The sequence below is a fragment of the Capra hircus genome, chromosome 2 (assembly GCF_001704415.2).
Source record: "Capra hircus breed San Clemente chromosome 2, ASM170441v1, whole genome shotgun sequence".
Lineage (NCBI taxonomy): Eukaryota > Metazoa > Chordata > Mammalia > Artiodactyla > Bovidae > Capra > Capra hircus.
In genome coordinates this window covers 98,297,556-98,321,840 of record NC_030809.1, presented here as the reverse complement: position 1 = coordinate 98,321,840, position 24,285 = coordinate 98,297,556, and the positions used below count along the sequence as shown (strand labels likewise).

At 38.0% G+C, this 24,285-nt stretch overlaps 1 protein-coding gene across 12 annotated transcripts in view; it reads right to left on the bottom strand.

Annotated features, from left to right (window-relative positions):
• Nucleotides 1-24,285, bottom strand: part of PKP4 (plakophilin 4) — a 261,211-nt gene that overhangs the window by 231,750 nt on the left and 5,176 nt on the right. The window contains exons 2-3 of one of the 12 annotated variants that reach the window (XM_005676100.3): nt 22,019-22,135; nt 21,449-21,558 (exon numbers count right to left, since the gene is read on the bottom strand). The exons of 10 other annotated variants lie outside the window; for them this stretch is intronic. The gene's annotated coding sequence lies outside the window, so the exon portion shown is untranslated. The remainder of the gene's footprint in view (nt 1-21,448; nt 21,559-22,018; nt 22,136-24,285) is intronic. One more of the 12 variants, XM_018063290.1, reaches the window with a different exon arrangement.

The following is a 24,285-nucleotide window of genomic DNA, read 5'->3' as shown; positions in this document are numbered from 1 at the left end:
ATAGGACATCACCCACATTAACTCACAACAGCTGCATGGTCAAATAGAGGCCTTTTCTTTTTACATTAGAAAACTAAGGTTTGAATTCCCATTCTACCATGTACTAGCTGCAAGATTCTAGGCAAGTCATAGATTTCTTTCAGTCTGCTTCCTGGTGTACAGAACACATACAATGATAACATTGTATACTTACAATGATGATGGTAAAGACAACTGGTACTGTGTGGATCACAATAAACTGTGGAAAATTCTGAAAGAGATGGGAATACCAGACCACCTGACTTGCCTCTTGAGAAACCTATAAGCAGGTCAGGAAGCAACAGTTAGAATTGGACATGGAACAACAGACTGGTTCCAAATAGGAAAAGGAGTACGTCAAGGCTGTATACTGTCACTCTGCTTATTTAACTTATATGCAGAGTACATCATGAGAAATGCTGGACTGGAAGAAGGAAAAGCTGGGATCAAGATTGCCGGGAGAAATATCAATTACCTCAGATATGCAAATGACACCACCCTTATGGCAGAAAGTGAAGAGGAACTAAAAAGTCTCGTGATGAAAGTGAAAGTGGAGAGTGAAAAAGTTGGCTTAAAGCTGAACATTCAGAAAACAAAGATCATGGCATCCGGTCCCATCTCTTCATGGGAAATAGATGGGGAAACAGTGGAAACAGTGTCAGACTTTATTTTGGGGGGCTCCAAATTCACTGCAGATGGTGACTGCAGCCATGAAATTAAAAGATGCTTACTCCTTGGAAGAAAAGTTATGACCAACCTAGATAGCATATTCTAAAGCAGAGACATTACTTTGCCAACAAAGGTCCGTCTAGTCAAGGCTATGGTTTTTCCAGTGGTCATGTATGGATGTGAGAGTTGGACTGTGAAGAAAGCTGAGCGCCGAAGAATTGATGCTTTTGAACTGTGGTGTTGGAGAAGACTCTTGTGAGTCCCTTGAACTGCAAGGAGATCCAACCAGCCCATTCTGAAGGAGATCAGCCCTGGGATTTCTTTGGAGGGAATGATGCTGAAGCTGAAACTCCAGTACTTTGGCCACCTCATGCGAAGAGCTGACTCACTGGAAAAGACTCTGATGCTGGGAGGGATTGAGTGCAGGAGGAAAAGAGGACGACAGAGGATGAGATGGCTGGATGGCACCTCTGACTTGATGGATGTGAGTCTGAGTGAACTCCGGGAGATGGTGATGGACAGGGAGGCCTGGTGTGCTGCGATTCATGGGGTCACAAAGTCGGACACGACTGAGCAACTGAACTGAACTGAACTGAAATGATAAAATATACAGAAGCATTATACAGTTTACAAAATGCACTTTTATAAAGGCTTCATGCTAGTTTACATGTCCTGTTTATGGCCTTTAAGGCTCCAACAGTACTCTGGCCACCTCATGCAAAGAGTTGACTCATTGGAAAAGACTCTGATGCTGGGAGGGATTGGGGGCAGGAGGAAAAGGGGACGACAGAGGATGAGATGGCTGGATGGCATCACGGACTCGATGGACTGAGTCTGAGTGAACTCCGGGAGATGCTGATGGACAGGGAGGCCTGGCGTGCTGCAACTCATGGGGTTGCAAAGAGTTGGACACGACTAAGCGACTGAACTGAACTGAACTGAACTGATGTCACCTGTAACTGCTTTTATCTGTTTACACAAAGCTGACATATTCGGGTAGTCATGACTAACTACTATAGGTTGAACCGTTGTGTGATAAACTCCATGTTCTGGCCACTTCTCTGTATTCTCTTTGTTTACAGTTATACCATATATAAGGCTGTCCATTCAACATTTCTTAAAGCATGTATCAGAGGGCAGGAAACAGATACATGACTATAAAGTTATATACAAGTTACATGGAAGATACTTTTCTCTGCAGTTAAAATGTTACCATAATTTTGACAGTAAGTATTCTCTGCATACACAGCTATAACTGAAATGACCAGTGCCCAAATAGTTGTACTCAACCTTTAAGGACTGTCCCTGGATTTACACACCTTGTATGATCCATCCTCAAGCTTTACACATTCAAGAAGGCCAAGCAAACAGAATGGCCTTCAATCATTGTTATTCTACATACTTCATGACAATGACATGTTGCTGGTAACATAAAAGATACGTCTTTCAAGTGTGTTTCTAGACTGCGTCCCAAAATCAGTTTGCCATGTAACGGGTACTAATTTATTACACCTTAATTGATACTCTGCCCTGTGGTTTAGTTGAGAAGAGCTGGATTTGGAATGCAGGCCACTTTGTTCTAAACCCCAACCTTAGAAGACTGTCCATAGCTCTTCGTAAGCTGCAACAATGCACAAAAAACTGGATGAGATCTGTAGGCCTCAGGGATCTCATAGTCATTCACAACTCTGTGCTTTAAGTTTTTAGTTGCACCTAAAACTAAGTTCTACATTGTCACTAAACAAGTAGCTCTCAAAAACATCCACTAGAAGATAACGGAAAATGTTCAGTCGTATTTTGTTTAAATTTCTTGACTTCACCATGATTTATTACTTTAATATTATCAAAGGAAAAAACATTCTGCTTTATCATGACACAATTAACAATTAAGATTGTCTCCGTACTTCATACAACTTAATAAAATTTTCTTTTTATATCATATCAAACATACATTCAAATAGCAAGAAACTAGTTTAATTATAACCTATCACAAAAGTAAAAGTTTGAGCTGCCAAGCACCTTCAAAATAAGTTTACTATGATTATTAATTAAATGCCAAAAAAATTCTCCTTATCAAGTTCCATTTTTCATAATGCTTTTAGTTTGAACTCCACTCTTAATGATTACATAGATTTAATTAGAAATAAAAAATTCAATGTGGCCCAAATCAGAATGTGTGTTTTCTTTTGATAACAAAATATGAATGCTGTTAAAAAGTTTTAAATAAATTAACAAGTTATTATAAACATAACTTTAATTAGATTACATATGCCAGTGTATTTTAATTATTAACATAATGGATGGGTGTTACTGAACATAAGCTAATTAATACCGTTCTCATACTCTGTGATCAAAACAAGACTACAAAAACAAATCTCTAGGCATTATGAAGTTACACATTTTTTGTATTAGAATTCAACTTGCTTTACTGAAATTTCAGTATCATTCCCTGATTTTAAGAACGACAATGAACTAAAGGATTACATATTTTTGCTTCTAAAAGGCTCCGGTCTCATGTTCAAGCTCAGTGATGAGTCATGTCAAACCACTTTCACTTATCCCTTCAACAAACATACACCAACTACCTATTACGTGTCAAAATGGTAAAGCGGGGAAAGGACCCAGTTCTCCTTCATGGAACTTACAACTTTCTTACTGGGGAAAGAGACTGCAATCAAACAATCCTACAAATAAATGCAAAACTCTGAACGACGGTGTTACGGGTGATACTCAGAGCCTAACTCAGGCAGCAGAGCACAGGCTATGAGTACGGGGGGATCTAGATTAACTGCCCTGAACTGAAACTCCAGGCTTGTCACTTCCAAGCTTTCTCGGTGACATACTTCACTATTTTGTTTTCCTATGTTCTTTTCTGTAAGATAAAGCTAGTAACACTTGGTTCATAGGGCTGTTGTGAGAGTTAGATGAATTAACTCACAAAAAATACTTAGAATAGTTCCTTCATATACTGATTATAAGCAATTGAGTATAAGTCATAAACAATGACTATTGTTTTAGAAAAGCTGAAAATTTGGACTTGTATACAGGCCAAGCTGCCAGTTGAGAACTTCTGCTGAGAGACAAAGGTGGTCAGATGAGCCCTGCGGATCATGTTCAAGTTTTCCATCTTTATCTCAGAACAGTGGTAAGACATGTAAGTATGGGAACAACCTAATCACACAGCACTTCCGTTTTTTCTTTTCAAAAATCTGTCACTTGAGGACAACCGAATAAAATAATTCCAGACCAGCGTCACCCAATCAATGCAAATGTGTATTTGTGTCATCCTGTGTGTCGGCCACTAGCCATTAAAGGCAATCAAGCACTTGAAATGTGGCAAGTGTGACTGAGGAACTGAGTTTTTAATTTTAATTAAGTTTAAATTTAAACTTACACAGCTAAACATGGCTTGTGGATATGTATTAGATGGGACAGTTAAAGAAGTTATGATCCCAGTTTACAAATATGCAAACTTTAGCAATTATTACTCTCTAAGGAGAATACAATGAAATATAACTAACATTCACAATGTTTTAAAATCTGACACTAAAGCTATAAACTAATTTGGTACATTTCAATAATACATATAGATGAGTAATGTTAATTAGTACAACCAGTTTCACTGTTTTTGTGTGTTATGTGATAGTCAATTCTTCATGCATTTTACCCATACATTATAATTCATTCCTACAAAATTTTCTTCCCCCAAAGGTAATCACAATACATGTACTTGAAATAAGCCAATCAAAAAATAGGCAAGTAAGTGAATAGATACTTTTCTAAAAACAAACAAATAGCCAATAAGTACATGAAAGCTCCAATGAGCTTTCCTGGTGGCTCAGATGGTAAAGAATCTGCCTGCAATGCTGGAGACCTGGCTTTGATCCCTGTGTCAGGAAGACCCCTCAGAAAAGGGAATGGCAACTCACTCCAATATTCTTGCCTGGAAAATCTCATGGGCAGAGGATACAGTCCATAGGGTCAAGAATCAGACACAACTGAGCAACAAACACAACACTTCATGGGTATTTATTACATTATTCTCTGTATTTTTCTGTATTTGAAATATTGCATAAAAACTCTAAACAAAGTCTCATTATCACTGTGATCATCAGTTTCTAGTTATCCCAAAAGTTCAAATGATGTTTTTCTTTTCATTAAGGTATAACTGGCTTATGACACTATATTAGTTTCAGGTTTACAACATGATGATTCAGTATTTGTACATATTGTGAAATGACCACAGTAAGTCTAGTTAACATCTATCACCACACAGTTACAAAACCTTTTTTCTCGGGATGAGAAATTTCTAAGCTCTACTCTTTTAGCAACTTTCATATATGCAACGTGGTATTATTAACTATAGTCACCATGTTTTACATTACATCCTCCTGGGTTATTTCTTTTATAACTAGAAATTTGTACCTTTTGACCCCCTTCACCTATCACACTTCAGATTATGTTTCTGAACAACTACTAAATATTATGTAGTTAATTAACATTTCATCTGTACTTCACCCTGTTGATTCAGGTTCAAATCATTACTAATACCTTAGGTGATTCAGTTAAAAAATGTATAAAGCTATTTAATAGAAAAATTGAGAAGAGGTGGACAGAAGACAGATGACACATGCTTGCTAATGATTCCATTTATCTTGATTAGGATCTAGTACACTTCTTAAATGGGTACCTTTCAGTACAAAGAATTTAAACATTGTCAAGATAGTCCAAAGTGTTTATTAAACTTTGAAAATCAAAATCATAGCAAGTCATCTGCCTATGAGCATCTCATCTTACGATATTCTAACGCACTGCATGGCAGAAACAAAGCACACAACATTATGTGATTACTTTTAAGGCACAGAAGTAAATATAGTGAATGCTTCCCTAATTAAAAACATAATGATCTAAGTAATGATTATGTCTTTATAATCTGGGATAAAGCTAACATTCCTCCTATTCAACCTCACATCTTATACCTAACAAGAGGCTAAGCTTCAAACCACACCCTTTCAAAAGCAAAACTGCAAATTTAAGATCTCTAAACTTTGCCAGTATATTTCAGAAAACACTGAAAATGTTTTTCTGCCTGAATGAGAAGTTTTTCTCTAGGAGCTGAGACTATAAACTTTGTTCCTGGCTTATCAGTTACATACATGAAACATTATAATAGTTATCACAGTGTTATTTGCATACCTCAGAAGCTGGTTCCTACAGCTTAGCTGGCATGGGGCTTTAGTTATTTTTTTAAATCAGGAAATTGTTATCAGGAAATTGAACCTTGGCCTAATCACAGTTGATCAATATTATAGAATTCCAGGGAACAATGCTGTAAGACTGATATTTCACTTCTCTTTACAGAGTCTGTCCCTTGCTGCTTGGCTTCTAGAGAAATCAGGCCATAATTAATATTTCAATGGCACAAGAGCTGATACTTATGTTGCAGTGAAGTAGTTCATTCACTTTGGCAAGCTTTTCCTCCAATTCCTTATTTACTGAAGGCACACCTCCAGGTTAGTTGGCCTAGATCATTTCCTGTTTTTTAAAAAATTTTCTGTGGGGGAGAGATAGAGGGGATTAGACTTCTGAATACTCATCTGCATTAGCTAATGGGAAACAAGGGTTTCCCAGGCTGCTGGATTCGACCCTACTGGCCTTGCAGTTTTGAGGCTCCCTGCGGCTGTGAGGCAGCTGGGCCACCATCGACTGCTGTCAAGTCTTCTTGTCTCCTTGGTGCACACTGCTTCCTCTCCTTGGAGGCAGACTGTATATTAAAGGCCTATGGAATGCACCGAGTTCCCATGCGTGACTTCCCTATCAGGTCTAGCTCTGTGCGTGTAGACATCTAAGGATCTGAAGCAGTTCTGGCCAAACCATGAGGTCAGCTTCAGACTCCAGACCTAAAGATCTGGCCATTTCCAGTGCTGCAAAGTCAGAGATAACATAACCAGCACTTAGGATGTCTATAATTAGTGATGACAGTTTTACTGCTTTACTTCGAGATAATGACTAATGGATACCAACTGGTTCCTATCCTGAATTTGTTTCTGGTCACCAACAAATTCAGGACAGAAAAAAGTCTGGTACCTACAAAGGAAAGGCTTTACGTACTGGGCAAGTGCCTCACAACTATATAAATTTGCATAATATGAATTCACATACAAAAAAATGTATATACAACCAAATGTACTGACAGCCAAACTCCTGGATTTTGTGGCTGGCTATTTGTGTGCACACTGACTTTGGTGACTTCATCAACCTTGCCATGATTCACCTCCATGTTTCTAGGACTGAATCTTTTGTATCCCACTACCACTTACATGGCAGGGTTTGACTGTGGCCCTTCGGAGACTGTAAAGCAACTAGCTAGGTCGTATGGATAGGCCTTCCCCACCCACTCTGAGTTTCTTAGATTTGAGTAAAATAACCTCAAGACAGGATACTTGAAGCAACAAGCAATATGAACTATACCAACAAAAGACAAATCCTGATGCAGATTTCTTTTGCCTATAATCCACAGTCACCTCACTAATTTCTTTTAGGACCTAAGACTTTATTCAATAATATCTTTAGTTTGAAGTGAAGTGAGGTAAAGTCGCTCAGCTGTGTCCGACTCTTTGCGATCCCATGGACTGTACCCTACCAGTATCCTCCGTCCATGGAATTTCCAGGTAAGAATATTGGAGTGGGTTGCCATTTCCTTCTCCAGGAGATCTCCCTGACCCAGGGATTGAACCCAGATCTCCCGCATTGTAGGCGGACGCTTTACCATCTGAGCTACCAGGGAAGTCCACCATCTTTAGTTTAGCTTCTCATATTTACTTGTCAACATCACAATGTACCACTAGACCAAAGCTTCAAGTACTAAGGCCAGGAATTTAACGTGAAGCATATAGATTTTCCTGTATTAGGCCACTTCATCAAGATAATAAATCCAAGAGTAGATCTGAGGGGGCCATCTGAATGTCTTGGTGACATGGTGAGAATGAATGATTCAGGGACCAACAGCTTGATTCATCTCACTGAACATTTGAGTCATTCAAGAAAAGTGTGTATCTTGTATTTACTTTTTAGAAAAAGGTACATTTTGAATAAGCAGAACAGTTTGATTTCATTTTTTTAAAAAAGACATTTGAATGTCAAATCTGGGGCTATATCTGGATTCCTTAACACGTGTGTGTGTGTGTGTGTGTGTGTGTGTGTTTTAAGCACTTTCTAAAATTTTAAAGCATAAAGCAGCAATTACTATACAAATATAAAAAAGAACTCATACAACCTAAAATCTAAATACAAACACAAAATTAATCCATGAAATGACCAGTAAGAGCTCTCAAAAAGATCAACATATCTTTTATGGCCGGGCTAATAATTTGGGGATATTAACATGGTATTTGGCTTAGGCTTCAGGTCATGACTGAGGTCTGTTTTCTTCTTCAAGACTTAAACCTGCCTTGGAGACTGGATGACCAAAATGATGCCAGTAACACAAATTCCAAAGATGGTGCACACATGCCATTGTTTCCTGCCACCCAACTGAAGGCAAGTCTTCCAAGTAACTCTACCAGAGAAACCCAAGCAGAGGAAACCACTGGAGCAGCAAATTTGATTACACCTTAAGAAATAAAGCAAAGGTGTGGCCTACAGAAAACAATCTGGTATCCATCAAGGGAAGGACTCAATGAGATTTGGAGAGGCTCAGACAGCAAAGGCTTTTTCCACAAGAATTACCAGACTGTAGACACACACAGCTACAACCCCTGAGGAAGTGCCTCCACCTCCTGATCCAGGCATGTACTTGAACCTGAGTGACGACCTCTCCAGACTTCAGGTTTTCCACCTGTAAAAGGAAGGGACTGCACATTGTGATTCCATAAACCCTAACCTTGTCAGCAGTGTTACTGTCAAACAAGTGTGATTATATCTATGACTTAATTTTAACAGTCATACATTTTAAAAGGAATTTATTACAAAATGCTTATAGTGATCACCTCTGGATGCAGGGAAATAAAGGTGGGTTTTACTTTCTTCTTTCATGGTTTTCTGAATTTAAAGATTTTTCTATAAAAGGAGGGATCACATTTATAATTAGCAAAACATCTATTTTAAAAGTGAATTTTCCTGTATTTAAAATAGCAGTTCTCTGATGCAAAAGTGATGCTATTTTAATTCAATTAAGCCTTCGGAGGATGAGCTCCCAATTTAAAGTGAGAAAATGGATGTTAAAATGTGACATCATAGTACATTTTGTTGCGCATATGGATGATAACTAATAACATAAAGTTAAACCTGAAATCATACCTTTAAATTCCAGTTGAGATGTGCCCACATGTGCACCTGATGCTCAGTAATTTCCTGATCACGTCTAAAAAGATTCAGTGTTCCAGCCCTCTGAAGGGAAAGAACTGCTCTAAAGTCTTAAGCTAAAGGGAAAAAAAAAAATTTTTTTTTCTTTTCTTTTATTGCAATTATCCTATCTTTGGAGTGGAGAAGTAAAGAACCATTTGAAAATCTGTTGAAAGTTGTAATTCTTCTCAAAAAAAAAAAAAAAAGACTGCATTAAATCTTGATTTTGTTGATTGTTTCCAATATACAGAACTTCAAACATCTGAGTATCTATGTGCATTGTAACTGTATTGAATTGGAATTCCCCCAAATCAAACCCAAGACAAGGGCTGGAAATCAAGCAACTGACAGGAGGTGGACAAGTGAGTAGGGAAGGAAGTACTAAGGGGTACATTAGTGAGTCAATGCTCTGAATAAATGGATCTCCTGTCTGCTGGGACCTCAGGGAGCCTGCAGATGGCAGGACCCAGGGACGTCTCAACTAAGAGGCTAAGAAGTTAGGCTACTAGTTCAGCTCCCATTGATTGATAGTTGGGGGCTACCTCCTGCATCTCTGACTTGACCCAACACTGGTGGCACAGCCTTCAGGCTACAAGTCCCAGGGGCCTGCAGCAGAAAGCTAAAAGATAATGAGCTGGTTGTGAGAGCCATGGCAAGCGGGCAGGGCACAGACAGAATATGCTGTTACCATTAAGCATAAGAAGAAAAGTGCCTTTACTTAGATGAAAATGCAAACCACAATGTCTATACTCACTGAGTGCCCGTTCTGTGTCAGGCACAGTTTTACGATTTCTAGTCTATCGTCTAGTGGCAAGACAGCACGTAGATAGGTCGCTGAAAAATTACAAAGCTCTAATAAAAAGATTTAAAAAGTGGGGCCAGGGGTTGTTGACACTGGGAGAGGATATACTGAGCTTCATCGAAGTGGCTGAAAAGGCATACAACCCAGGAGAAAAGAAAAAAGAGCAGAGATCTTACCCTCATGACAGCCACACCACCACCACAGTCTGCCAACTCACAATTTTCATCAGCTCATCTGAGGTGAGAAACCTCAGTATAACCTGCTAACTTGAAATTAAGGAAGGAGAGGCACCTCCAAGGAGATGGACCTGTCTACCTGGGGTGATGCTGGTGGATGCTGGCAAGGAGAAATGAGCTAGAGTTTTCAGCAAACTGATAAAGGCTGAATGAGGGACTTCCCTGGTGGTCCAGTGGCTAAGACTCTGAGCTCCCAGTGCAGGGGGCCCAGGTTTGATCCCTGGTCAGGGAGCCAGATCCCACATGCTACAACTAAGACCCAGAGCAGCCAAATAAATAAATAAAATTTAAAAATAAATAAATAAAAATAAAGGCTGAATGAGGGCAAGCAAGAGAATACAGAACTCTGCAGGGTCACAGATAGGAGGGTCACAGACAGGAGGTGAACCCACAATCAGGTTCTTTTACGTGGACCTCCGCAGGTACCAACGTAAGACTCTGGCCAGAGTCCAGAGCTCACCCCCCACTAGGCGCAGGCCTGGGGAGGAGAACAACAGCTGCCTTGGGAGAGGCATGAAATCCTACCTGGATCTTTCTCTTCTATCTCTTCTATTGAACTGCTGAGGGAAGGGCAAAAACCCTGTCTTCCATGGAATGCTGGTGAAAGCCCACTGTGGCTGGAAATTCATCAGTATAGTGCGGTCATCCTGTTCTATGAACAGTCTAACTCAAAAGCAGCTTCAGGACGCTGGTCCCACCTTCAGCCACCCTGCCAACCTATGCCCCTTATCAGCAAACACTGTGAAGCACCCAGGGCAAAGGAATCTCTTTCTCAGGGCCTTGGAGGTGAAGAAGAGAAAGTTATGGCCCAACGGGGGCTTTGACAGAAGAAAAGCTGTAAAGATGAAGACATGAGCCTGGTATGGATGGGGCTTACTCCTTGGAAGGAAAGTTATGACCAACCTAGATAGCATATTCAAAAGCAGAGACATTACTTTGCCAATAAAGGTCCATAAAACCATAGCCAAGGCTATGGTTTTTCCAGTGGTCATGTATGGATGTGAGAGTTGGACTATAAAGAAAGCTGAGTGCTGAAGAATTCATGCTTTTGAACTGTGGTATTGGAGAAGATTCTTGAGAGTCTCTTGGACTGCAAGGAGATCTAACCAGTCCATCCTAAAGGAGATCAGTCCTGGGTGTTCATTGGAAGGACTGATGTTGAAGCTGAAACTCTAATCCTTTGGCCACCTGATGCAAAGAGCTGACTCATTTGAACAGACCCTGATGCTGGGAAATATTGAGGGCAGGAGGAGAAGGGGATGACAGAGGATGAGATGGTTGGATGGCATCACCAACTCAATGGACATGGATTTGGGTGGGCTCTGGGAGTTGGTGATGGACAGGGAGGCCTGGCGTGCTGCAGTTCATGGGGTCGCAAAGAGTCAGACACGACTGAGTGACTGAACTGAACTGAATGGATGGGGCCAGAAAAGTCAAAGAGCAGGATTAATAATGATCAGGGAGTAAGGAGGATGGGTTATAAATCACTTAGCATGAAGTTTCTTCTGAATGTTACATCCATTTAGTTGCTTAGACATGCAAGTTTAATTTTTGTTTGATATAAGGGAGAAAATCCTACATGAAAAGATTCTGGATTAAATTTAGTATCAGATTTAATTTTTACAGTCAAGAACAATTAAATTGTCCACTTGAATTTTCTGGATCACAAGAGCTATTCACACTGAAATGTCTAATGTTCTGCTCATTGTCAAAAAAAAGCCTTCAAGTGCTGACGCGAAAAATTGTGCTTTATTTCAAACTATGCACATCACTGCAGTAACAGAAGCTCATCATACGTATGAGAGAAGACACACTGGAAGTTAAGATTCATCTTTTCTTCTAGTTGATCTGACATAAGCAGTAGCTTCCAACCTAAGTATCAATGAATGCCTATTTTAATATTTCTCCAATCCTATTCATAGTTACAAAATCAAGATAATTTCCTTCTTCTATTAACTGCCATTTATCGAACTAAGCATTATTTCAAAGAAACGAAGAGCTAGTCGTTGAAAAATAATTCCATTTCAGAATCCATATTAAACTTAACAAAGGCATTTAAACATTTCTGACTACTGAAAGATTAAACATGGTTAAGCTATTCAGTATCATTCTACAGCTAGTCCAAACTTAAACAAATCTTATCATAAGGATTCTTAAAGATATAGAGTGAAAATGTATTCTCCAGCTCTTCTCTCTTCCAAAAAGCTTTAAGAAGCTCAGCACAAAACTGAAAATTAAAATGAATCCCAAAATGGTGAATGAAAACTTATCTTCAGACTGACTCCATCAGTTCTCACATCTTTACAAGCAAACTGAGTCAGACACACAGAAGGGAGCTGCACACTAGTTACAGCCCACTCTCTCCCTATGAGGCTCAATCACCTAGCTTCTTAAAAGCAGTGAAAAATGAGAATATAGGATAGAGTACAGATTACAGTCCATGGGGTCGCAAAGAGACAGACATGACTTAGTGACTGAACAATGACAATAACGAATACTAAAACATAAAATGTCAAGATACATTTAAATAACTCAAATTGTACATCAGGATTTTTTTTTTTTTTTTGCTCTGAAGCTAGTTCATCGAAATTTAATAATCAGCTGAAATTTTTGTCTTAGATCAGCACAAAAAGAAAAAATGAGGAAGTGGGAGGGCTCTACTTGGCTTTCCTGTGATTGTGAAGCAGGTGATACTCTACACACTAAATTAATTCTATTCAGCAAGCTTTTTAACTTATTTTGCATACCCACACTTCAATGTGTTTCAGGCAGTATTTAATTTTCCAAGCAAAACTACAAATCAAAGCTGTTTAGAACAACTATTCCTTTCTTTTATTCCCAGAATTATGGACAAGCTCCTTGAAGACAGGCACTCTGTTTTATACCTTTGCTGCCCTAACAGGTCTCAGCCTGCAGACAGAATGCAGGAGAGGGAAAGGCTCCGGCAGACCTGAAGTTCCACACTGATGAAGACAGTCGAGCCTCTCTGCAGTCAGTAAAGATGTTTCTGGCTTCGCTGAGGCTCACCTGCTACTTTAATATCACTTCTAAGACCGAATGCCCTGAATGTAGGACATAAACAAAGAGACAAGGCCTTTTGTGCACCATTTCTGTACCATTTCCCAAGGCCCCCTTCCCATACCAGGCACTGGGCCTCTGTATTAAATGGCTATTGACTAGAACTCCATGAATTCTACTGAAAATTTCAAAAGATAAGCCCAATAGAACTTTTTTAACCTCATGAAATTTTAAGTGAAGAAAAAAATAAGATCACACATTCTTGTACATCAAATGCTTTCTATAATTCAGTAATCAAATATTAACACTAAATAACAACTATCTTGTTTTAGTATGAAGAACTGAACCACAAACTGAACTTATAGTTTATTTTTATACTCTTTCTATTCCTGTGACTCACTAATAATTTCCTTGCTCATGAAATGAAAGTTGAATATCACTTATTTTTACAGAGTTATTAGAAGGATTGCTGCTGCTGCTAAGTCGCTTCAGTCGTGTCCAACTCTGTGAGACCCCACAGACGGCAGCCCACCAGGCTCCCCCGTCCCTGGGATTTTCCAGGCAAAAACACTGGAGTGGGTTGCCATTTCCTTCTCCAATGCATGAAAGGGAAAAGTGAAAGTGAAGTCACTCAGTCGTGTCCAACTCTTAGTGACCCCACGGACTGCAGCCTACCAGGCTCCTCCATCCATGGGATTTTCCAGGCAAGAGTACTGGAGTGGGGTGCCACTGCCTTCTCCGTTAGAAGGATTAGATAGATATTAATAGAAATGCCTTATAAACTGTAAAGTTATGCCATACTGCTTTGTTAATTAAAAAGCATTTAATATTTTATTTATAATTGGTCCCAGCCACACTCTACACCAGCTCCCACAGAATTTTTTGCAATGACAAAAATGTTCTGTATCTACCTATTATTATAGCACTTGCCCTATGTGGCTGTTCAACACTTAAATGTGGCTAGTGAGGATAAGAAACTGAATTTTTAATTTAAATAGTCCATATGGTCAGTGGTTATCAGATTGGACATCATGGTAGCTTCGGAAACATAATCTTTTCATTGTCAAAAAAAAAGTTCAAGAGATAAAACTTTTGTTTTCTCAGCCACAGTACTCACTCTTTTCAACATGGGACAGTACTATATAAAAATTAGAGACAACACCTTACAGAAGCAAAACCCCCACTTAATATAGCTTATTTGGTAAAGGGATCTTTAGAAACAAACCATCAAAACTTCATTTTGATGTAGCTTATTTGACAGCTGAGCTCTCCAAACCATCTAAATGGCATACACCAAAGACTGGCATGTGCTAGGTGCTTTGCAAATACTATTAATGAAAGAAGGATATGAGAGACTGTTAATATACATCTCAGTAATCCGAAGTTAGAGTTTGACCCTGTCCACCAACATCACCAAAGGCACTAACTACCTTGACTTTCTGAGACAGCTCTACTTGAAATGTATCACTTGAAAAGTGAAGTCGCTCAGTCGTGTCTGACTCTTTGCAACTCCATGGACTGTAGCCTACCAGGCTCCCCAGTCCACGGAATTTTCCAGGCAAGAGTACTGGAGTGGGTTGCCATTTCCTTCTCCAGGTAGACAGCAAATGTACAAGACAAGGGTTCTTCCTCAAAAGCTACAGTCAACTTGGAGGAAAGAGATAAGAGACAAGTTAACCAGCAGATGTTAACAGCCCCAACAAAACAACAGAAAAATCAACAGGGGGAGTTTAGCATTAAAACCCACAGAAAAGAGGCATTTGGAGAAGGAAAGATGACCACCAGCCAGAACAGCTGAACAAGGTCTTGGAGGACCGTAAAGATTAAAAGAGAGAGCTCAGGGAGGCAAGGAATAGTGAGTAGAAATCAGTTCTGCTGATGCAGAAGGTTCAGGAAGGAGAATAATTAAGGTTTGCTTGTGAAGGACAAGTTGGAGTCTGAACTGATCCTACAGAGTGGGGAATCACTTAAGGTTAGAGGGGAGAAGGACTACTAAGGTTATAAACAAAGTATTTTATTATTCATTCACCCAAAGCAGGCATCTGGTGCTTAAAGAATATTATGTCAGGCACATTGACAGGTGAGGGTTACAATGAGCCGTGACACAGTGCTAACCTGGATAGCACTCAAAACAGCCAGGAACACAGACACAGGAAAAACTTGAACACCAGATGACACGTATTTGTAGCAGAATTACATGCACAGTGCTAAGAAGCACAGGTGGGAAGGTTTCAGTTGGAGAGAAGAGCTAGGAGGCTTCACCAAGGAGAGGATATTAAGTTAGACTCAGGAAAAGAAACTGCAGGCTCACCAGAGAAGCACATACTAGTTACTTACAGAAAAGCCTTCAGGAATTATACAGTTTGTTGGAAAGATCATATTTCTGTGAAATTAAAGGGTGCTGGGGTCATAGTATTCAAATACAGAGAAGCAATCAAATCCTTAAAAGCACAGTGTTGAAAAAGAATATAACTGGATAAGCTACGTTTTAGGACTAAGTGTAGTCATCACTTTTCAGCTTTCATTTCAGAAGACTGTGAATGTAAAAGCATTGATAAAAATTTTAGAATAAATATAAACAATACAGAACAAGATATATGATTTGATGGTATTTTAACTATGAAAAGAAACACATTTGACATTCAAGGTACAGAAGGACACTAATAAAAACAAATCAAATTATCAACTGTGATAATTTTATTTAGACCAGACACAATTTCAATGTTTTTCTCTGGCAGAAATTGTATGCAAAAACATGGGAGGTTGGGAGGTAGAAATTGGGGAGAGATGGAGAATGAAAAAAGTTATGCTTTAGAAAACATCTTCTCTTCTAGGGAAAGGAGCAGACTCCTTGCCTTTAAAAGTTTCAGTTACGCTTGCTGGCTTCCACCTGACAACTGAATGGATTCCAGTCACACACAAATATACTGTCTCCTTTTTAAATTCCTAGTTGGCCTGTTAGGATGATACACAATAAACTTTTGTTTTGCAAGAATGTTACCTACATTTTGTTTACATCAAATATAGGTGAAATTTTGAAAGAACTTATATTAACAAATACATTTTGAAATACAGTATTGTTATTGGAAATTAAATAGATTTGCTATCTAAAACAAAACAAAATATAACAAAAAAACAAACCCTGAGGTTAAGCTACAGAGTAACTTTATGAATTCAATTTTAAATCAATGATAAGGCTAATGTTTACAGCATTATTTACAACTGCCAAGACATGGAAGCAATCTAAGTGCCCATCAACAGACGAATAGATAACAAAAATGTGGTATATATATCCAATGGACTACTACACAGCCATGAAAAATGAAATACTGCCATTTGCAGAAACATGGATGGACTTAGAGGGCATTATGCTAAGTGAAACAAGCCAGAGAAAGACACATACTATATGATATCACGTACACATGGAATCTAAAAAATACAACAAACTAATGGATATGAAAAGAAGCAGACTCACAGATATAGAGAACAAATTAGTTCTCATTCTTTATATCCAATAGGGAAAGGGAAGAGGGGAGGAAATAAATAAAGGTAGGGGATTTTGAGGTACAAACTATTAGGTGTAAGTTACAAAGATGTACCATACAACTCAGGGAATGTAGCCAATATTTTATAATAAGTGAAATGGAGTATAACCTTTAAAAATTATGAATCACTATATACTGTACCACATAATACCTGTATGTAGGTCAAGAAGCAACAGTTAGAACCCTGTATGGAACAGCTGATTGGTTCAGGATTGAGAAAGGAGTACAACAGGGCTGTCTGTTGTCACCCTGTTTATTTAACTTATATACTGAGCACATCATGAGAAATGCTAGGCTAGATGAGTTATAAGCTGAAATTAAGATAGGTGGGGGAAACATCAACAGTGTCAGATATGCAGATGATACCACTCTAATGGCAGAAAGTGAAGAGGAACTAAAGCACCTCTTGATGAGAGTGAAGGAAGAGAGTGAAAAAACTGGCTCAAAAATCAATATTAAAAAAACTAAGATCATGGCATATGGCCCCTTTGCTTCATGGCAAACAGTGGGGGGAAAGTGGGAGCAATGACAGATTTCCTCTTCTTGGGTTCTAAAATCACTGCAGATGGTGACTGCTGCCGTGAAATCAGAAGATGACTGCTTCCTGGCAGGGAAGCTATGACAAACCTAGACAGTGTGTTGAAAAGCAGAAACATTACTCTGTCGACAAAGGTCCATACAGTCAAGGCTATGGTCTTCCCAGTGGTCACATATGGTTATCAGAGCTGGACTGGAAAGAAGGCAGAGCACCAAAGAATTGATGCCTTGGAACTGTGGCGCTGAGACTCCCTTGGACAGCAAGGAGATCAAACCAGTCAATCTTAAAAAAAAATCAATCCTGAATATTCTTGGAAGGACTGACATTGAAGCTGAATTTTGGTCACCTAATTTGGTCTCCTAATTTTGGTCACCTGATACGAAGAGCCAACTCACTGGAAAAGTCTATGATGGTGGGAAAGATTGAGGGCAGAAGAAGAGGGCGTCCAAGAATGAGATAGCTGGATGGCATCACTGATGAAACGGACGTGAACTTGGGCAAACTCCGGGAGATGGTGAGGGACAGGGAGGCCTGGCATGCTGCAGTCCATAGGGTCGCAAAGAGTTGGACACAACTGGGCAGCTAAACAACAAACATATTGTACATCTGTAACTTACATGACATTGTCCATCAACTATACTTCAGTAAAATAATAAAATGAAATCAATGATGAGGCTTTGCTAAAAACAAAGTAAACTCACAGAAGGCAGTATTTAAAAAGATGAAAGACTTGACTTTACAGACAAGTTTTTGTAATTTACCAAAGCTATAAATCTAACTTTTAAATTACTGAGGTCACATGTAATTCAGTGTATAATTGTAGAAAGGAAGCTTTAAAAATTATAATTTAACCCGGTAATTGCATTCCTGGACATCTCTCCCAGAGAAATATAAACTTATGAAAACATGAAAACCTGTACAGATAGTTTTAGCAGCTCTGTAAATTAAAAAATAAATTCAGATGTCCTTCAAAGTGTGAGTGGTTAAACTCTAGTACATTCTTATTATAGAATACTACGCAGCAACGGAACAGGAGAGAACACTGATACGTGTTAACAACCTGCTTGAATTTCTAAAATATTACGCTGAGTAGAAACAAAAAACTCTCAAGGTACATGCTGCATGATTTCATTTATGTAATATTCTTAAAATGATGAAATTACTGAAATTACACAACTAACATATTTCTATAATACACAGAAAGAGGACAATTAGTGGTTCCTAGGAATTAAGGAGGGGATGAGGTGGAAGAGAAGTAGAAGTGTGATTTCAAAAGGGCCACATAAGGGTCCCTGGGAGTGATGGAAATGTTCCCTATCTTGACTGCACTGATGTCAAGATACAGGATGTAATACTGTACTGTAGCTCTGCAAGATGTTACCATTAGGGGAAACGTGCAATGGGTACACAGGATGTGTGTATTGTTCCTTATAAGTGCCTGTGAGTTCATAATCATATCACAATTAAACATTTAAGTTTTAAATTATAACTTATTCAAATTTATCACAGTGATTACTTGAGGTTAGGGAAGGAACCACCAAAATGTTTAAGAGTATTTCTAATTACACTGTCAAAACCAAATAAAGATTTGCTATACCCACTAGGTCACAACAAGCTGTGAAATTCCCTGTTTTGTTTTTTTTTTCCTGATTATTAATGTGTATTTAATTTTACAGTTTTAATTATACTTGTATTATTTTAGTAACTTTTTCCTTTTAAAGACTCCATGTGCTTAGAAATGCATCTACTTTTCTTTTTTACTTCATCAACTGAATATACAAAAGATATTACTAATTCACAAAAGGCAAGGACATAGAAAGTTTGCTCAACATCATACAGCCAAAGCCTGGCCAAGCTGGAGTTGGTGCTCTGTAGCTACATATTAATGGCCTGAGAAGGAGAGTAGTACAGTACGTAAACTCATCTCACCACAGTTATAAACCATGCAATAATGAATATGAACCAGTCTGTTTAAAAGTTTCTAATGTTTTTAGCAAGTAATTTGATATAAAGAATTATTTATCTAGCAAGTTGCATTATAATGGTAATTGTTTAGACAAAGCAGAATGCATTTTTCCATTGAAACATGAACAATAAATAGTTCTGAGCATCTAAGACCAAAACAATTTCATAAAAGTAGTAAACAAAAGTCAGTTCAGTTCAGTCACTCAGTCGTGTCCGACTCTTTGCGACCCTATGAACCCCAGCACACCAGGCCTCCCTGTCCATCACCAACTCCCGGAGTTCACCCAAACCCATTTCCATCGAGCCGATGATGCCATCCAACCATCTCATCCTCTGTCATCCCCTTCTCCTCCTGCCCTCAATCTTTCCCAGCATCATGGTCTTTTCAAACGAGTCATCTCTTCGCATCAGGTGGCCAAAGTAAAGAGGGCTGCTAACAGATTTATCCAAGAGTAGTAGGTGAGGGTATGCCAAGGCTGGAATTAAAAACCCATTAATTCTATTGAGATATCTAGAAAGACTGGAAGTCAAGATTAATTCATGCAAAAACACAGAGTCTCTGCCCTGAAGTAGCTCAGGGAAGCAGAAGAACCAAAGGAACTTGGAACTGATATTCTTCAGAGTTGCTTCTATGGAAAAGTGTATTCAGAGTTCTGATGAAGTGACTCATAGAGAATATTTTGGAAGATTGATACCTGCCAATACACTATCCAGAGATATCAAACTGACATATTTTTCCTGTATGGACAGTCTGAGTTAGATACTTAACAATTGAGTTGCTTACTGCAGGTCTCAAAAGAATAGTTCTTGTGAAAGTCCAATTGCGTTTTCCGATTCCTTTTGTGGTGCTTTTTTAAAAACTGACTTTTCTGCTTATTCAGTCATTGACAAATTGACAATAAGTTGGAAATTCCCATCACTGCATCAGTCTGAGATTCAAGGTATGATTCAATGAGACCATTTATTCTAGCAGATGTCACAAGAGATTTTCAAAACATTCTGCTAGTTATTCATAACAAAAGGGAGTATTTTCAATAACAGATATAAGTTCGGACTTATAAAGGCACAAAAATTGCCTAAAGAATAAAAAAAAAACCACAATAAACCAAAGTAATGCAATATGAAGATAAGAACTTACCTAAAATGGTTGTTCTTAAAGCATAAATTATATTTCTTCATATATAATGAATTTTCATTGATTAAAATCTTTTCTGAAATCACTATTTTATTATTGGTAGGGAGCATTTTTTCAAATGCAAGTTTTTTTCCAAAGAAAGCCACTGATGGTGCTTAATGCAGCTGTCTATCTAGACTCTGGTAATGTATCACATAACACACACCTAAAAAGTAGGTTTAGCTAAAACCTAGTTAATACAAAGTCATTTTACAGCTCATCCTTAATGCTTACAGAACAATTCTGCATGTTTATTTATATACCAAAGTTTTCTAGGACAAATTTTTCCAGTTCATTATGTCTTATCTTTCCCAACTAGATTGTGAAATTAATCACTGCTTCCTCAAAGATGCAGACTCTGAATACTGAATCCAACACAGATGACAAAACTCCCCAGGAAAAATCACTTTTTGGCCATGAGATCTAGCACTGAGTCCGATACAGAGCAGGGGACAGATAAATCTTAACTGAATGGAACCAAAATGAATCATGTATCTTTTTAAAATAAGAGGTATGTAACACAGAACATGGCTCTTCACACACAGCAGACCTTCAGCAAATACCTGAACTGCTGCTTGTATTCAGTCCCCTCACATGGACTTCTGGTGGTACTCAGGACAAGAAGTAACTTCTCAATAGTTTAGCCCGTTTCCCATTCAATCGAAGATGCAAAGTATCAGACAAAATGATGAACTTCACTGCAAAGTGGTTATTACTAGTTTTCACATTGAATGTTTATAATTCTCTTGAAGGTATAGAAACTTAAGAGTGGGTTCAAGTATGTACTTTGATCCCAATGAGAATTCAATCAATATTGCATTATTAGCAATATAATTGATTCTCTTTTTTGAAAATAATGTACTTATTGTATTAGCAAAGGAAAAAAGCCAATCTCAAAAAATTTTTAAACAACTGTATATGAGTGTATACATATGTAAGTTCTATAGAAATTTCCCGCCTTTGTGGGAGAGAGCAGGATTCATATCAAAATCTCTTCACTTGATTTTTTAATTGCTCTTTACAAAAACAACACATATCCCAGAGCATAAATTTAAGTAAAATATCATCCTGTTGAACTACACTACAACTTCTAAACACTGGTTGGTTATGTGCTAAAAAATTACAATTAAATGAAAGTACCTATATTCTATGATGAGAGGTAGATGAATGAGCTTCATTCATGGAAAAGCAACAGTTTCTCAGAGGAACAACTCTCAGCTGTTTAATTTCTTTGAAGACAAATCAAACCTCTGAGGATAAATAAGACCAAAACAAATGATAAGTGAGTCTTTATCATTTTAACAAGACCAATTCATCTAACCACCACTTAAATTCTCTTCTGTTTCTAGCCGGCTTCCAGAAAATTTAGTCTCAACAAGAGGTTAAGCGTCAAATGTGTACAGTAGACTGGCTGTTTGTTAACAAATGAGTCCAAGAAGGCAGCCACTAACTCAGCCATTATGGGGACAAATGTTTGTCTGGCTGCAACATTTATATTTTTAGGAGTTGAGCATTTCAGATATATAACTTCAGTCTTCTCCCCTTATCCCAGAGGGTAAATTGTAATAAATTCTCGAAAAGACAGTATTCTTGCCAAGCAAAAAAATGCAACAGAATGAGAATGCTTGCATCTGGTCCAACATCTTCATTTTATAAGATGAGAAAACCAGAGCCCAGAGGAGTTAAACGACTTGCTCATGGGACACATACCAGCTTAGTAACATGGCCAGGTCTAGGACTAGAGACTCTTTATTAAATTACTGTCTGTTGGTTTACATCAAGTATCTTCCAAACTTTTCTTCTAGTCTTTCTTGCTTTTGTAGTTTCCTGCCAATTTCAAGTGTGAATTTCAGACAGAAAAGGCAGAAAAGAGTTTATTTACAAGGTGCATTTTAGTTCATAGAAGATTACACTAGCATTTTCTTCATACGTTGACTAGCAAAGACGCTGTACATAATGACCACAGTTAGAATTACAAATACCATAGCAGTATACACATTTAAAAGGTATGCTTTACATTTTCAAGAGCATAATACTATCAGTTTTTACCTTCTAAACATAACAGTTTATTAAGCTGTTTACCCAAACCTCCTATACATGATGGTTAGTGGTGTCTACATGCCTCAAGTACTGCATGCCTGAGGAAGGTCCAACTTCCCTGTTTTATTATTTTTTTTAAATGTCTACTTTTTATTTTTATTTTTTTATATTTAGTAGCCTGTAATAAACCATAATAGAAAAGAATACAAAATAAGCATAAATATTATATATATATATATGATTTAACTGAATCACTTTGCTCTGCTGTACACCAGAAAGTAACAAAACATTCTAAATCAACTATACTTCAATAAAAATGTATCCAACTTTTATGAATCACTATTTAATTTGACCTATTTTTTGCCAGTCTGACTCATTGGTTTTTTTTTTTTTCCTTTATTTTTTTTATTTTTTTTTTTAATTTTAAAATCTTTAATTCTTACATGCATTCCCAAACATGAACCCCCCTCCCACCTCCCTCCCCATAACATCTCTCTGGGTCATCCCCATGCACCAGCCCCAAGCATGCTGTATCCTGCATCAGACATAGACTGGCGATTTGATTCTTACATGATAGTATACATGTTAGAATGCCATTCTCCCAAATCATCCCACCCTCTCCCTCTCCCTCTGAGTCCAAAAGTCCGTTATAAGCCAGAAAGAAAAACACCAATATAGTATACTAACACATATATATGGAATTTAGAAAGATGGCAATGACGACCCTGTATACAAGACAGCAAAAAAGACACAGATGTGTACAACTTCCCTGTTTTAAAAATACCCTCGGTTGACTGATTTTGATCAATTCTCTTCTTTAAAGGCAATCTCTTGCAAACCATCCAGTTCACAATATTTTTTGTTTGGTAGTTTTCTTTCCTGAAATATCCTATTCAGATCCATAATCATATTGACTAAGATCACAGAAAACAAGCCAATAATTTGCCTGGGACATAGCAGATGCTACAGAAAGCATCATTAAGTATCACAACATAAGAATAAAAATGTTGATGTATTAAAGCCGGCCCTAAGCCAGGCCTTGTTTTAAGTGCTCTACATATATTAGCCCATTCAGTCCTCAAAACAACCATATGAGGTGGATAGTTTTGTCATTCTGTTTTACAGATGAGCAGAACAAGATCCAGAGAGGTTAGATAATTTACCAAGTTAGACACCTTGCAAACAGAAGAGCCAGAATTGAACTATGACACTCTGGCTGCTAATTACGATACCTCACTGCCTTATAAGGATACTTTTCAAGGGCTTTTACTCAGTGTGCGGGTGAAATCCCAAAGGCTTTCCCTGGCCTAAACTACATTGGTTCACCTCGAACTAGAGTAGGGGTAAACAGGTACCTTAAAAACATTATATGGTCTATTCCCTTCCACCTCACTTTCCAAAATTAAACTGCTAAAGAAAACAAAGTTATTTAAGATGAACACGAAGGAGAATCAAGAGTCTCAAAAGAGAATCCAAATCTGATGTTATGATTTGGGATAGAAGGGAAAACAGGACTGATTATATACAGGAATGCTTCTGAAACCATTTTGTTTTCTTAGAAAACAAACCAAAAAGCCCTGAGAACTCTGGGAACCTTGAGTTGAAATATATCTTAGATCAATGCAATCCAAACCCTGTACCTTTAAAAGTAGGAAGCTGTAACCCAAATACTAAATGGTTTGTCAAGGTTATATGGTTTAATGGCAGATCTTCTAATTCCTAGCTTAGGGTGCTTTTCACCTCCTTTTCATGTTTGCTTTTCACCTCCTTTTCATGTTTGCTTTTCACCTCCTTTTCATGTTTGCAATTAAAGAGAGAGCTTATAGTGGACCAGAATTTCAGATACCACCTATCCAGTGTTTTAAAAGTCTATTTGTAATGGGCTGTGCGTGCCCATAAAACACTGTATTCAAAGTTCTAGGCCAGCCCCCAAAGCC